Source organism: Prosopis cineraria, unplaced genomic scaffold (assembly GCF_029017545.1).
Source record: "Prosopis cineraria cultivar Desert tree isolate PC_DT_omini unplaced genomic scaffold, ASM2901754v1 PC3, whole genome shotgun sequence".
NCBI lineage: Eukaryota > Viridiplantae > Streptophyta > Magnoliopsida > Fabales > Fabaceae > Prosopis > Prosopis cineraria.
The window spans coordinates 16,652,977-16,669,055 of record NW_026555334.1 but is presented as its reverse complement, the minus strand read 5'-3'; the positions used below and the strand labels follow the sequence as shown (position 1 = coordinate 16,669,055).

General features: G+C 33.4%; 1 long non-coding RNA gene across 1 annotated transcript in view; it reads left to right on the top strand.

Annotated features, from left to right (window-relative positions):
• The first annotated feature begins 3,765 nt into the window (after positions 1 to 3,765).
• Positions 3,766 to 16,079, top strand: part of LOC129304460 (uncharacterized) — a 45,707-nt gene continuing 33,393 nt past the window's right edge. Inside the window, exon 1 of the long non-coding RNA XR_008591695.1 lies at positions 3,766 to 3,969. This is a non-coding gene — a long non-coding RNA (uncharacterized LOC129304460). The remainder of the gene's footprint in view (positions 3,970 to 16,079) is intronic.

Sequence of the window (16,079 nt, the reverse complement as noted above, 5' to 3'; positions counted from 1 at the left end):
GTGTGGTTTGTTTTGGTAATGTCAGGGTGGACATTATACTAGTCCTTCAACAAACAATGGAATAGTCCCTCAACAAATAGTGAGACAAAAGCTAGCCTTTGATTATCGACAGGTAGCCATAATAATACCATGTGGATTTATCTACTCCTCTCTCTAAGTTAACTCCTACTAAACAATCATGCAATGAGTTCATGCCCGCATATTTCAACACATACATATATATACAATAGCAAGCGTTTTGTCTTTAATGTAACAATAGGCTATTGCATGTGAGCATGACATATATTCATATATCACACAAAATTCTTATTTTTATTTTCATGTACTCATATCACATCCATCTATTCTTCATCTTTATTTGTACAGTGTACATAACTTACCACAACAACTCAAACATCTTATCCATTTATTAGCTTCTTTTAAAACATAATTACGATACTTCAAATTCAAACATCACTAGCTTTTGTATATATTCACAACTATCCCAAGTATTCATCCATATCAAGTAATTTATTTTCAAAAATATAAATCAATTAATAAATAATTATACAAAATAAATTTCTCCCAATTATCTCAAATCTTTGAGAGCTCAACTATTTACCCTTAAAGTAAATGCTTCCAAGCTTGCTCTCAAGCTCAAACTGGCGCATGGATGATTAATCTACAATTAATCATGTCCAAAAACATTAACACCATAATTTACATAACTTAACTTCTAATTTCAATTCTATAAATATCCTAAAACTCTCACTCTTAGCATACAAGCTTGCCCATTAGGTCTTTTAACTTATATTAACCTAACAAACTTCATTAGGTTCATTTATAGTTGTCACCACTACCTCACCAACCACATTTATTGTCCTTCAACAACTAATTTGTCCACAATAATGAGCTTATGCTCAAGGATGCATAGAACCCTTAATGCTAAGTCTAGGTGACTTCAGCAACTCCCATTAACTCCATTTGAGTCAATAAGTTCAGACCCATAGCCCTTATAATCTAAAAATAAACTATTTGCTACAAACCTAAGCTTAAAAAACAGTATAGAGATGAAAGAGAAAGATGGAGAAGACTTACCTTAGAAACAATGATTTATCTAATGATTTGGATGGTCTTGGGCATTTGCTGTTTAATTATGTTGTTCTTCCATGTTTGCATGATGCTGATTGTTTGATCATGAACAATGTTAAAAAAATCTGATTTGATTTGCTATGTAAAGCTGATGCAAAGTTTTGAATCTAGGAGATGGTATGATTTTGCATGTTTTATGGTTTTGGTGAGGGCTGAAATGCATTTCTGGTTATTTATTCAGTTTGAAAGTGTTTGAGCATGTGAAAATGAGGTTTCAAGGTGTTTTAAGGGAGTAAAATTAGTGTAGGTGCATTTTTGCTGGTTTTAATAAATTCTACAAATTTACCTCTGGTGCCATGGCACCTCTAGTTGAGTGCCACGACACTGATTGTAACAGAGCCCTAGAGTTCAGGGCATTAGGAAGTCGGGATCATGGTTTAGGAAGAGTATTTAAAAAGCATTTTGTTTATTTTCTTTAATTACATATTTAGATATATATATATATAATATTTTCATAAAAAATTTATTTTTCATTACTTTGTAAATATTATTCTTGTTTTAAAAAATAAAAAATAAATTTATATATGCATATATATATATATATATTTAGATTTTAATTTTTTTAAAAAAATTTGAAAACTGAGCAAAATTTGCAACCTTCATCGTTCAGCATTTCCCCTTTGCCCTAATTCATTTTCCTTTGCCATCGTAACTATCCATTCATCTTACTTAAGCACACTATACTCCATCACTACTCTCCCTTTAACTTGGCATCTTTATTTCGGGTGCTTGCTGTCGACAACCATAATTGATGCCGTGGACCACCTTTTATTTATATCAATTGCAAGATTCCTTTGCCGTTGAGCACTCCCCACCTGTGCCATATCCGAGCTTCCTCACCATTGTTTTCATCTCTGTCCTCCCCCGTCCAGTTCATCTTTATCCTTTATCACCATCATTACACCCCTACACTTCATCGTTAACCCCCTTTCATTGTTGAAGATTGAGTGTTCGAAATCTCTCACCATCATACCTTTAGTCTTACTTCATCTCTATCCATTACCGTGCATCTCGATCCTTAAAATGGTTGCATTAGAGCATTCATTCAACTTGGGTTATGCATTTTGGGTGCTGTGATTTTGTGTTGGGTTTTTGGATTGCTCTTTAGTTCTTTCCTAACTTTTGATTTCAACTTGTTCCTTTGCTCTTCCTACTCGCTTTGTGCTTTTCCTGTGACTGTCCTCTAGGTGCATACCCTTCTCCATGGTATCTCATTCCTACTTGTTGCTCGGTTGGGGTTGTTATATATGGTTTTTCTTTACATTAATTCCAAATCTATATCTGCTGTGCCTATTCCCCTATTCTGATTAATGTTCTAATGAGGTTAGGCTTAATGTTTCACCTTTATCCATTGAGTTGCTATTAACTACTCTGTGGTGCTGAAGGCATTGTTCTATAACTTATTCTGCTTAAATTCAAGTCTAGCATTCATTGTGGAAGGTTTCATATGGCCACAAAGGCTTTATTGATGGATTTCTCTCATGTATAGATTTCTAAATTTGGAATAATGTTAGCTGTGCTTAGAAATTATTTTTTCATTTTGCATATTGTTTTATTGTTGTTTAGACCTGATCAAATGTGTTTTACATGAATTTCTCTGATTAATTTAGCATTAGGCTTTCATTGTGGTAGTCTTTATTGTCTATGGTTGTTTATGCCTATGCTTTTTTATTATGCAAATCCTCAATTGATCAATTGGCCATGTCTTTATTGTCTTTCCTAGACATGTTGCTCTTGGATTCTTGATTATCTGATGGTCTGCTGGGTTTCACAATTTTCTAATTAATAATGTTATGCTATGTCTTGCTGAATATATTTTGAACTTTATTATTGATGCTTTAAAATTTTTCCAGTAGTTTTGAATTTTCCATTGTCTAAGCTTGGTTTTTATATTGAAAGTTAAGGGAGTTGCTATTTTTCTCTCCCTATTGTTCTTTCTTTTGACTGATTGATTCAAGTAGATTCTTGATTTTCTTCCTCTTCTTGTGACTACATTTATATTTGTGTATTACTTTTTGTTATGTTGGTTGGTTTCTTATAGCTCCACAATGGCACCTTCCAACAAGAAAAAGACCACTAAACGTAAAGCTTCATTAAAGGCTACTTCATCCCACACCAAGCGATCTGCTAAGTCACATGCCTCTACTCGTATTGATAAAGGCTCCCCACTTTCAGCTGAAGATCAAGCTATGTCATGGCCCACTGATACCTTTTATGTACTAGTGGCTAAGGTTAGTATAATGACCCTCAATTTTAGGAAAAAAATTCTCCCAATAGATATATTATTTAAATAAAATTTATAATAAGTAGAATTGGTAGTTTAGAGGAACTCATGAAAAAAAAATTTCTGAGGATCTAAAGCTTAAATTTTTCTACACAAAAATTTAATTTTTAAAATTGTAGGAAAATCTTATGCCCTTTTCTGTAAAATTTTTGTGCCTCTTATTGTGATTTTTGTGGTGCTTCTTTTGTAATTTTTCACATTACTTCTTTTAGTCTGAATCAGCTTTTTTTTCACGCGAAAAAAAACAGGGCATCTCGATCTTTCTTCTCACCGCCATCATACACCTCTCTAGATCCTCATATAGTCGGTTCATTTCTCTAAACCTTACACACACTCTTTACTCACTGTCAACTGTGAATTCACGTTGCTACTGTTGCTTATCTGCTGTCATTCTCGTCGCTCGTTTTCCCGCCACAGTGAAGCTGAGCTGCTGCTTCTCTTTCCCTATCATCAGCTGTTCCTTTATTATGTACTCTCAATGATTTGTTCATCTCCGTCGTGTGGAGTAGCTGACAATCTCTTCCCCATTTCTGCTCTGTTTATCGCGGATGAAGGTGTGTTTTTGCATGCTCTATTCTGTTTATTTTTTTTCCTTCTTCCTTAGCTGTTAAAAAGTTTATGTGCGCGTGTGTGTATGGTAGATTGATGATGTTGTTTGCTGGTTGGATTTTGGTCTCCTTCCTTCTCGTACGTGTCGAAATCTGAAGCTCTTCTTCGTTCCTTCTTTGCTGTCATTCTTGCTTCTGTTCAAGTTGGCTTCCGTGTGTATGTACGTGTGCGTGTTTAGCTTCACCTATTATTGTTTCTCAAGTGCTGAGTGTCTTGCGTATTTATATGTAAGCTCAAATTCTTTGCTTTCTTGGCCACGATAGCTGGTCTTCTTCCTTATCATCCGAGCTGCAAAATAGAGCATTTCGTTTTTGTCTTTTCCTTTCTAGCGTTGAATACATGATGGTTCTAAGCTGTCATCGCTGCACCTAAGGTTAAGGCAAATCATTAATTCTCTCTTCTCCCTCTTCGAGTACAACAACAGCCATGAAACAATCCCTTCCTTTTCCAAATTGCTTGATGTGGTCCTGTTCCTTCTTCTTGGTGTTTTACCTTCGGCTAGGATTGAAGTGTTGATTTCAGTTGGAGGCTGGAAATCTTTCAATTATGTTGAGTTGAAATATAATTAATAATAAAATAAAAAATAAATTGAAGATTAGAAGTTGTTGAAATTTCTTGGTTATTTATTTCATAATTTTGTCAATTATAAATGCATGCCTTCAAGGTAATTGTAAAAAGGTATGAGAGAAGAATTGGGAGAATTATAGTTTTTTTTAATCTTTTATATTATAGCTTGAAAGGAGTAAATGTAAGTTTTAGTTTAAATTATTAATTATTTTAAAACTACTAAAGAAAGAAAAAATGATTATATAGGATGTTTGTTTATTTTATTTTTTTCTTTAGTTTAGAGGAAGTTTAAGAATGATTGATATAATTTATAGTGAATTATGATTGACTAGGGTCATAAGGGAGTAGGGGGATAAATTGAGAGTTGTCAAATCATTTGACTAACTCAAGTATACTTGAAATGTAATTGGTTATAGTGTTATTAGTATTGGTTAGATTGAATGTTGATACACATTAAGTGCTTGTAAGATTATTTGATGAATGATTTTAAAATTTTGACTCATTTGTCAAGACATTAAGGGCTTCATTAGAATAGAGGTCAAAAGTTAAAAGAAGCAAGTTTTAGAATCCTTGGGAAACACTCAGGTAAGTGGATAGCATCCCAACTGATTTTTTTTAATCAAAATTTCATTTATTAAAATACTACGTTTTTCTGGAAATCATTTTAATAACATTAATGCGATTATTGGATATTTGTTGATTAATATTTCTTTATTTTGTGAAATTAGCTTTACTGAATTTGAAATGTTATTTGACCAATTAAGTCAAGTTTGAACTTTGATTATAACATTTTTATTTTATCAAATATTGGATTGATACAGAGAATGATTCATGCGAGTTTGACATTGAAATTTTTTTCAATAAATGCAAGCATGAGCATTGGATATGAAATTTGATTCTGACAAGTTTTAATGCTTAAAAGTATTCATGCGAGTTTGATTTTAAGAATGAGAACTGTATCTTAAATGTGATGATTTTCTCGCATGTTTGAAAATGGTTTTAAAAAGGGACTTTATATAGAACACTGGTTGCTAACGGCAGTTCCGTTAGCCCTTGACGCGCCATAGTACACCTAGCTAGCAGGGTGTTCATAGGAGGTGCTAGCCCCGTGCGATGGCCAACGCACGTGGAATGGAGGGATGGTTATTCGTGAGCATCGTACACGTTTGTTTCGTGGCTTCAAGCCGCGTTTGGTTAGCATTACCTTTGTGGACTGTGTGTCCACGTTTGTTTCGTGGCTTCGGCTACGTTTGGTTACTTACCCTCGTGAATTTTGTGTCCACGTTTGTATTCGTGGCAATAAGCCGCGTTCAGTTATTTATCCTCGTGGACTGTGTGTCCACGTTTGTTTATTGTTCTAATAAGTCCCTAAAAGAAAATTTGTGAATTTGATTATTTGATGATTTTATATTCCATTGGTTTTTATCTAGTAAATTATTTACAACCATTTATTTCATTTATGTGCTTTCTGAAAATCAAGTGATAAAAATATTTGTTATGATAGTTCAATGGTTTAAGATTTTTTAAAATTTTATAGAATCATTTTATTTTAAAGTTTATTAAATTTTTATGAAAATTTTTGTCTATTTGACTTACATAATTATTTCAAACTTTCCTTTTTAATTATGTTCATTTTTTTTGGACGTTATTCACTGGAAAATATTTTTGGTCTTAGATACCTTAGCTGAAGCTGATCCTTATACTGATCTTGAGAACTTTTACGCGTACTGAGTGGAGAGTTGATGGAAGTCTCTCTTTTTGATGTAATGACAATTTATGTGTAATTCATTCTAGAAAATATGGCCAGGTGCTCCACGACTATGGCTAGGGTTTCTATTGAATACACACACACACATGTATGTTGCTTGTTGGCTGGGAGGAGTTGAGTTCCCAATTGATATAAGATTTTTGTAGAAATTTTGTATTATAAAATTTTTGAGAGCTTGCACTTAGAGGGAAGGGTTTGTTAAAATTTCTACAAAATATTAAAGCTTTGTTATAATGATTAGTATCAAGATAAATCTGATTATATTTTAGAAATGAAATTAACTTACGTTTTGAGGCTTACAAGAATGTGTGGTACGATTCACACCCTGTGCTGGTCACCCTCTATTTTTATTGCACGAAATGCGCGACGGCGCACCTATCATTGCTGTCGTGACAGCTTTTCTGGACGAATTTCGAACGTACGTCATTTTCACATCCGATGTTCGATTTGAATGATTCAAGCGCCCACGCGAAGCTTATTCAACAAGCAATCTAATGGTGCAAGTTTCGTTACAATCTGACACTATATGAGAATTTTAGATACTCAGATGAAAAAGTTAGTTTTTCAAAAAAAATTTCAACCATTCAAGTACCCAAAACTCATAACCAATACCATTAACCTATTGTGAGGCTTGAACCAAGTCCAATGGACCACAATACACTTGAGTGACCAATCAAACACACAAAAACATACCAAACATAAAATTTGGCCACTCAATGGCCATTTTACCCAATATGGCCAAAATGCAAAATTAGCACTATAAGCACTATTTAGCCTCTATTGCCACATAATACACTACCAATACATTATCACCATTTAGATAAAACATTCCTTGCACTTGTATTAGTATTTTAGCCCATCACCATAAAAATTTCTACATATTCACATCACATACCATATTGGGTTAAAATACAAAACAACATAGTATGAAATAAGTGCAACCAATCAAAATGATATGCATTCCTAGTTGGCAACATATAATATCATATAGCAAGTTTATGTACACTACTCAAACTAAAATTGGGCTTTACAAAGAATATAGCAGATATGCTAGCCCCTGCCCGATTCTCTCCTTAGCTCAGTCTTACTGGTAGCACCTGTAAAATGATAATCCACGGGGTGAGATAAAAATCTCAGTAACTAAGATAATCTACATTATTGATTAACAAGCCAAGTTATAAACAAGTATTAAAATGAGTAACATAATCACATCATATAATATCACCACAAATTTGCATGCATGATCCCTAACCATCCGGTCCTCCAATACTCCTGACCGAACTAGTAGGCTATTTCACAGAACCAAACCACATGTATGGTCCCCAAGCTCACCATCCATGGTAGGACTACCCGGCCAAGATGTCCTGAACCACTTTCGAACTACTATTTTCCCCTATTATAAGTAATTGGGGTGTCGTTACTCCAACACCGCATCCTACGGATGTTAAGGAGCATAGTCTCCAACTCCACACCCTTTTGAGTACTAAGGAGAGTAAGTCTCCAACACCGCACCCATTTTCGAGCACTAAGGAGAGTAAATGCTGCACCTGACGTCCCTAGGTACCAGCAATGCCATATGGACTTAATCTTCACTATCTCCACTAGGGTGACCTCCTACCCTCTAATAAGCCACATTTCACTACATATCTCCACTTGACCATGCATAAACAACTTTTGAAACAAGTATAACAAAATCTTGCCATTTACTTCAAAAATATAGAATTTTACAAACTAATACTCCACTTTTTCTAAAATAGTTAACCTTTAAAGAATTTATACATATATACTCAACAAATTATAGAAAAGCACTTGAGAATAACTTATACAAGGTAATAAACAATGAAAATTATCTAATTAATTACCTCAACCCTTTTGTGACTAAAAGGGTTACTCGTGGTACTAATTCTCTTCTTGTGTCAAGGTAAGTCTTCCCACACCACAACCTACAACAATAAGTACTATATGTTAATTTTCAATTAACACAAGCACCATTAGCTAATAATAACCTCCCAATTCTCCCACTTCTCACTCAAGTCCTCAACAAATAAACTTGTCAAGATTAGATTTGTTCACTTCATCCCTTCAAGTCTCCTTCTAACTCTATCACAACATAAAACTCAATATCTCAACTTATCACACTTCAACACCCTATGATCAAGATAAAGCTTGATCCAACTCCCACTAAACAATAAAGTAGCTTCATATTACCACATATCTAAGATCAATAAATCTAAATTAAACCTTTAGAGTCAATAGAAACCTTTAAAACATTGACTCATGGCTTAATCCAATCAGACCAAATTCTCACTCTTTCAAATCCCATGAAAAATGAGATGAAAAGGTAGAGGAGAAGGGTAGGAAACTTACCCAAGAGTTTGAAGGCTCAAATCATCTTCAAAATTTCTCCTAAATTGATGCCTTAGTAGTGCCCAAAGTTGCCCCCTTCGTGCTCTAGGTTTTCTACCCCAAAATCTGAGTTTTTCTGCTGATTCCTGAAAATTTAAGTTGCTTGCTGTACCGTGCGCCACAGCGCACGCCACGCAAGCCACGGCTCATGGTGCAGTGAGCAACAACTTGTTTTTTCTCCCCCTGATGCTTCTCGATTTGATCCGACTTTCATCCTATCTCAATTTAGAGCCAAATATGACCCAAAAATCCAATTAGCCACCCAAAAACGTAATTAAATAAATTAATTATCTTTTTAACTAATTTATGCTTTAATTAATCCATTTTTTTCATATTTGAAGTTTTAGGATATTACGTTCTTCTACATAAATATCACCAAACTCAATTATAGCCCTTATGATCACTCGGTCAAAGGTAACTTTTGACTAAGTCAAAGTTCAGTGATCATCATGTAGAAATCCATGATGATCTCAAGTCAATGGGCTTAGTGATATAGTTACATATGAGATAAGCTTATGACTTATACCATACAACTTTCTCATAGTGGGTCGATCCAATGTAATGTCCGTCTTAACATTACTAGGACAATACTTACACACTGTTGTGATAACTAGAATTAATTAAAATCCCATAAAGAAGTTATCACAATCTAAGGTTTTAAAGATAATTAGTTTAAAACATTGGGATCCTAAGAAAACTCTTTTTAAAAATATGGTTTGAGCTCAAACCATGATTAAAAATCAATTAAGAGTAAATACGGAACCATGACAGTAGGTGTGCGCTGTGGCGCATGGTTGTTGCACGGCAGCTCATAGGGCCTTCGAGAGACTTATCCCTCTGTGCCATCCGCCACAACGGACGGACCAGAATTTGCAGAAGAATGGTGTTTTAGCCTAACATGACAACCCTCCGGACTTCTAGAGCATGCCATTTTGCTATCTGACATCCAATTTGAGCAGTTCAAGTGTCCATACACAAAGCTCTTTGAGCCCTCTAGCTAATGGCACTAGTTTCTCACTCAAACAATCATCCATTAAAAAGATGGACACCCAAACCTAAAATGGTTCATTTTCACAACAAAACACACACAAAGGTGTCTAACTCACAATACTAAATGCCATTAGCCCTGGAGACATTTTGACCACCTCAAATGGACCACACATAAGTTAACAATTTGTTCATATCATGCAAATAAGCAATCACACTCAAAATGACCCCTAAGCCCTATTTGACAATAATACAAAGGGATGGATTGTATTTAGCACACACATCAACTTGGTCATTTTAGACACATAATTCACTTTAAATTCATCACTTGTAACTGTAACTTGGCCTAACACACACACAAAATCCACAACATTAACATTAGACTAAGATGCGCACACTTATAACAAATACATACAAGTGATATGTAAATAATGTCATGTTCTTAAGTTGGCATTATATATTGACTATATTCATTACAATACCCGAAAAGAAGAAAAGGGATGAGCTATACAACTATGCTCTTTACTCTTCAAACACTCCTTCTTTTCCCTTGCCCCTACCGAAGCCCTCACTTGTAAAATATAACCACAGGGTGAGATAAATATCTTAGTAACTAATATAATTCATCAAATGTTTATTACCACAAATAACCATGATAAAGTATCAAAACTAGTAATATTAGATATACCATATTTATGAGATAACTGCATCTTTTCACAACAGTTTCACACTAGCATGATCATCTAACTATCGAACCTCCAATACTCCCTGACATGAAATCATAGGCTGTTCTTGTGTGCGAACCTGTAGGCCTATATGAAATTAGCAATAGGCTAATTACGCTATTAGCCTACAAGTTATAAGTGGCCTCTAGTAAGACATTGCAACTACCTAATTCACATAGGGATTGATGATCTAATATAACCTATCATGCAATTGTATCACATCCCTTTTGTCATGCGATATTTCAGTCAAGTATGAAACATAGAATTGTCATTCTCCTTTATCTGACCATTACTTTTTCAATCTCTAAGTGGTCTAACAGTAGCAATGAAAAAACCCTTTCCATTGTAGTATGGCCATACATTTTCTCAGTCTTACTCATCAAGGGGCCCAGTAATATCTCTTGCTTAATGTGAGGAAAAAATTTCATCTTCACCACTCATATTTCTTTGCATAAATATCACGAAACTCAATCATAGCCTTTATGGTCACCCAGTCAAAGGTGACCTTTGACTGAGTCAAAGTTTAGTGGTCATCATATAAGAATCCATGATGATCTCAGGTCAAAGAGCTTAGTGATATAGTTACATATGAAATAAGCTTATGGCTTGTATGCAACTTTCTCATAATGGGTCAGTTCAGCACCTTATTTTCTTTCAAGTGCCTATGACTTTGATTTGTATCTCTATAATTAATCAAAGTCATATTAATCTTGTTTCATCTATAATCCCTCATAGATGATCGACCAAGGACATTCAAGATAATGAGTATAGTTTGTCCAAGGATACAGTTATCATATTGAACATGCAATTGTTATGATAACAAAAGAAAAATTTATTAAATAACAATATGTATAGTACAATGATTGGCCCTAGGGCACAATTTCCAACAATGTCTTCATTCTTCTTAAGCTCTTCTTGGATCATCCTTCTCTTTATTTTTATGTTCTTCAATCATGGGTGTAGCATGAAAATAATGACTTCAACTTTGTTCCTCTTCATGCTTACTCTCATCTTCACTTTGGACAACCTTAAATGATATACCATGAACAAAATGGTCAATCCAAGTATCAATATGCATATATCCAAATTATGAAAGATAATACTATGAACACTCTTGGACATAGAATCTATTTAAGATAATGAAAAATATGATAGTATAAAATAACTTTGATGCACAGAAATCATTTTTCCAATAAAAATACTTTAAAGCACTTATTCCATAATCATAGTTAATTACTATATATATGAAACCAATTAGGCATAAGTATAGTTAACACATCTATATTTGACATCATCAAAACTTAAGCTAAACATAATATCACAAACCATTATGTCCAACAATATCTCCTTTTTTGATGAGGACAAGTCACCTATGAAAAATATGCTAATGTGATAAAAATTAATGATAGAAAGTAAGTGTTTAGCAAATCATATTTTTCATGATCATTTCTCCCCTTATTTATCATTAACAAAAAGGCTTTGAAGTAAATGTAAAGGAATACAAGAATAAGATAAGGTTTAGAGTTTGCCTTTTTCATGATAACTCCTTCCCTTATTTGTCATGTGGAGAATTTTGAAATCTAAATTTTGAATTCTCCTTTCTATGACTATATCAAGGTGGCCTTGTTACAAAATTTTCTCCCTTTTATTGGAGAAATATGAGCATGAGGCTTTTTGATGTTCTTGATCTAAGAAGTGTTCCTTGAAGATTATTTCTCCCCCTTAGTGACACCATTTTATGATAAGCTGATAAAGTATTTGGTGCACCAGCTTGATTATCCTTAAGGGATTGATTCTAATTTTGCACAAGGATATAAAGGATTTATTACTGATGAATATTGACTCTTCTTTGTGAATGAATTGAACACTAATAATGTGAATAAATCAATTAGCAAATGATATAAATGTATCAAGATATGCTTATGACACATAGATATCAAATATGAATGTGAAAACCATTTTGCTTGCCAAAACTTCTGAGTAAGACAACAGCTCTCATGCATGGTTCTTCACCTATGTATATGTATTTAGTTTTATGTGCTAAATCTTTCATGGTACCATATTTCTCTCTTATGTGATTTTGCAATTAAGAAACTAACATCAGTTCTGTGTGACAAATCACATGTAGAACCTCTTCTCTCTCACATGTGAAATGACTGGCAGAATGCTAAAGGCATTCTATGTGATCAAAACTCTTGTGGAAGTAAAAGACTATCACACATGAATTGACTAACCCCAAACTTAGTCCATTCGGGTAGATAAATCATGCATGAAACATAACATGACTCATGCATGACATATTAGGAAATAAGACTTAAACTAGTCTAGGTACATATCACGTGTGGAAATGCAATGCACTCAAACAAGATTATACATGCTCAAGAGATATAAACAAGTAAATGACGAATCATACATTTGAACAAAGTGAACTTAGCTTGAGATGACTTAAGACTCAATATAGCAATATGTGATTGCGTAACAAGTGACAAATCACACGTGGCTACCATCAGTCCTCATGCATGAAATAGCCTTTGACACAATGTAATGAAACATGATTGCTGAAACTTTTACGGAGACCAGTGGCTACCTCATGTGATTTTGCACATAGAAGCAATGTTTAAGGCATCACATAACATAAGTGACAAATCATGCATGAATCACTGCTTGACTCTTACGTGATACGTCAGTTAGTATGTTCAACATGCTAAATCTTGTGAGTGACCATGCAGAATCATGTGTGATTCTGCAATCTGAGAAAATTCCACTTCTATAAATCACAACAAGTTAGGATGACATCTCTTGCAAACTTAAAAATACTTATATGAGTCTTAATGTATATAAATGAGACTTATGAGCTAAAGGTGATGTTAAAAAAATGTTTTTCAAAAGTAAACAAAGCTCATAGCAAGGCATGAAGGTGTTAAAGATAGTTGTTAACTATCATCATCAAAACTTATTAATCATACAATGCTCCCACTTAATGAGTACATGTAACTCAAATTTAAAAGATAAGGGTTTAGAAATACTCATTTGAAGGCCTGGAAAGTTGATGCAGATTCCACAAAGATTGCTGGCAATTGTTGCTCCTTGAGTTCTTCCTTCCTTTTTATGCTCCTTCTTGTTCCTCTAGTTGCAACCTTATAAATACCATTATAGATGATGCAATTGCCCAAAATTCTAAGAAAGCTTGATTTATTTTGATCATTTCTAGCTTTAAACAACTTGAACTCATCATTTGCTGAGGTGATTCATTTTTGTGAAGTCTGTACAAGTTGATTACATGGACACCTGATTTTTGACAACTTCAACAACTCATTTGTAGCCTTGTGATTTACATGGATTTTACCATTAGATCTGACTATGTTCCTTCATCCATGCATTTTTTGAATTTAAAGGCTTAATGATGATTGATGAATTTGGTGTAGCTACATCCTTCGAAATCCAAGTGATATTTTCTCTCCCTCTTTCTCTTCATTTTTCACTTCAGCCTCTAGATGAATCTTCTTCATTCTACTTGTTAGGCTATTCTAGTCTGGGAGTCATCTACTTTAAGTTTTCTAAAGTTGCTTCTTTAGTAGTACATAGGAATAGTGAGATGATGTAGGATGTTGTTACACATTCTCAAGCTTCACTTCTTTATTGTAGGCCATCACATAGCTAAAGAAATCTCTTTTCTTTGAATGTATGAGTTTGTTATAGCTTTAATTCATCTATGGTAGACACTTGAAATGGTCTTTATGACTTACATTTAATGTTGCTTTGCCTATTCAAATGTGGTTCAAATTTTCATCTAAATGTGTTTTATGTATCACCTCTTGTTTCATATTTGCCACTTCAAGAAAATTTTTAAGTAGTTGAAAGAGTGATCATACACACTTGATTTTCCTCTAGTTCAAGCTTGTTTCAACTACTAATAAATATCTATCATTAAGCACATGTGATTTACCCTTGAGCATGCTTGAATGGACTATTCCTCTAGCCTTCACCTTAAAACTATATAACCACTTAGAATCAAGGTAAGATCTTGTAAGATTTTAAACACAAATGGTATCCAAACTTTATTGGATCCAATAAGGTTAGATGTTTGAAGATCAAATCATCAACAAAATGATGAAATATGATTATGTACATGATTTTAAACCAAAATTTTAAGTATGAGGAGGAGTATAAAATGAGTAGTAAAAACAAACTCCTTTTTCACATGTGATGCAAGAGGCTATGACATTTTGAAACAATGTTCAAAAATGAGATATTCAATAGCAGGCAATTTCTCAAACTATAATGAATGACTATGTGATACTTAGTTTGAGGTGAAATTATTTTCCAAGAGGCATATGGAATTGCATAGTTTCAAACTTGTGAGCTTTTTCCTTTAGAATGAGGAAGCATTCTAGCATTTATACGCTTAGGATCATAGCTCAAGTTATGCAATTAAGGTGTAAAGGATGTTTAGCCAATGTAAGACCCTATGTGATCAATGACAATAGAATATGAATTTATGCTCAAAGCATGTCATTGATATGCAAATGAAACTCATGCCATGAATTATCAATTTAATAAGTAAGAACCTATCTAAAATGATATGAAACAATATTAAGAGTAAGGGATAGGAATTCTCATTGATTTTGGCATAGTTGTCATTCTCTCTCATTTGTAGTCATCTTCTTGCAATTCTTTATTGAATGGTGGATGACTTCAATTTTATTAAGTCTTCTTGAGCTTTTCTTCTATAGCTAGCATATCATGCTTGTTGTTCAAATTGAATCACAAAGCTTGCTAGAAAACATTAGTTCTATTCATATCCATTCAAGTAATTGCCAAATGAAACTCAAGATAAGAACATTGATGCATATGAAAAAAAACTTAATGAAATGAAGCATGACATTCACTTTGAAATCAAGTTTGCTTAAGCCAACTTTTCATGAAAAATCTCAAAAATTGAATGAAATCAAGTTGACTGTGAATTTTCATGAATAAAGTGAATTGGAAATAATAAATCCTAATAATGCCAAATTATGATTGTATCAAATGCATATGGCTTTTTCAAAAGAATGCATTTTATGAAATCATGATTTTTGAATGTATAAACATGAAAACAATTTTAAATTGTGCACTAAAAATGACAAGTTTAAAGCATTTGATAAAATGTGCACAATTTAGTTGTTCCATTTAGCAATTATAAAATTTGATTTGAATGTAATGAATGACGGATTGCTAAAAGGAATGCAACAAGTGCTCTTATCCTATTATGAGTGTATCATAAAGTAAAGGATAGGGTAAAGAATGATATCACCAATTTTGTACATGTCCTTGTGAGATTTCTTAATTTGGTATGTGGATATTGATCTTTTCATCTTGCTTAGGTGATACCAAGATTCAAGCTCCAATTGTTTAATTTCCTCAAAATTTGTTCTATTTTCTCCAAGTATAGCATTCTTAAGGCACATATTACTATCTTTATCTTCCTATAAATAATATAATCCTTTCTCATCCTTGGTATCCAATTTGACTTGGATCCATTTATGGTTAGCTTATAGGATTCATGATTCATATGCTCTAAAGAATTTTATCAAATCATAACAATTGAGCATAATGAATTAAA